We start from the raw sequence: 931 nt of genomic DNA, 5'->3' as shown, positions 1-931 counted from the left end.
CCTCTGTGCCTTCCCACCATGATGAACTGCATCCTATGAGACCTGGGTCAAAATAAATCTATCTCCCTATAAGATAAGTAACTGACACAATTTACAAAGTATGTCCTTACATCTTACTAAATATACTTATTGACTGTAGTATTTGGTAGAGAGTGAGTCCTCAAATTTTTCTATTTAAAATTTTGTCACCTAAATAAAACAATTTTTTTACACTCATCCCTATCATTATGTCTGGGTTTTTTTTTTTCCACCTCATAATAAAACAAGTAGAGACTTTAATGTAGAGTAGCCTGGTAGAAGTGATTTCCCTATCTTAGGAAGAAAATATTTATTATTTCCCCACTAAATATACTTTGTAAGTTTTTAAGAGTGTCTTTTTTTATTAAATTTACTTATTCACTTTACATCCCAATATCAGCCCCCCTCTTCTCCTCTTCACGAAGATTCTTTCCCTCCCCATGCCTTCCTCCCTTCTCCTTTGAATATAGCAATCAATCCCTCACACCTTCCTACCCATCCCACCTGCTGCCCTCCCAGGCACATCAAGTCACTGCAAGGCTAGGTACATCCTTTCCCACTGAGGCCAGCAAAGGCAACCCAGTTAGGGGAACAGGATCCACAGGCAGGCAAGATTCAGGGATAGTTTCCACTCCTGTTGTTGCAAGAACTGCATGAAGACCAAACTGCTCCTCTGTTGCATAGGTCCAGGGGCCTAGGTCCAGCCCATGTATGCTCTTTGGTACTTCAGTCTCTGGGAACCCTCAAAAGTCCAGGTTAGTTGAGTCTCTTGGTATCCCTGTCCAAAAGAGAGTGTCTTTAAAAGGTGATCACGATCTTAATACTTTCTTAGAGTATTTTTTTAAACAAAATAAATTTTTTAATTAGGAATTTTCTTCATTTACATTTCAAATGCTATCCCAAAAGTCCCCCA

The sequence above is a fragment of the Mus caroli genome, chromosome 10, assembly GCF_900094665.2.
Source record: "Mus caroli chromosome 10, CAROLI_EIJ_v1.1, whole genome shotgun sequence".
In the NCBI taxonomy this organism is placed as follows: Eukaryota; Metazoa; Chordata; class Mammalia; order Rodentia; family Muridae; genus Mus; species Mus caroli.
This window is presented reverse-complemented; position numbering follows the sequence as displayed.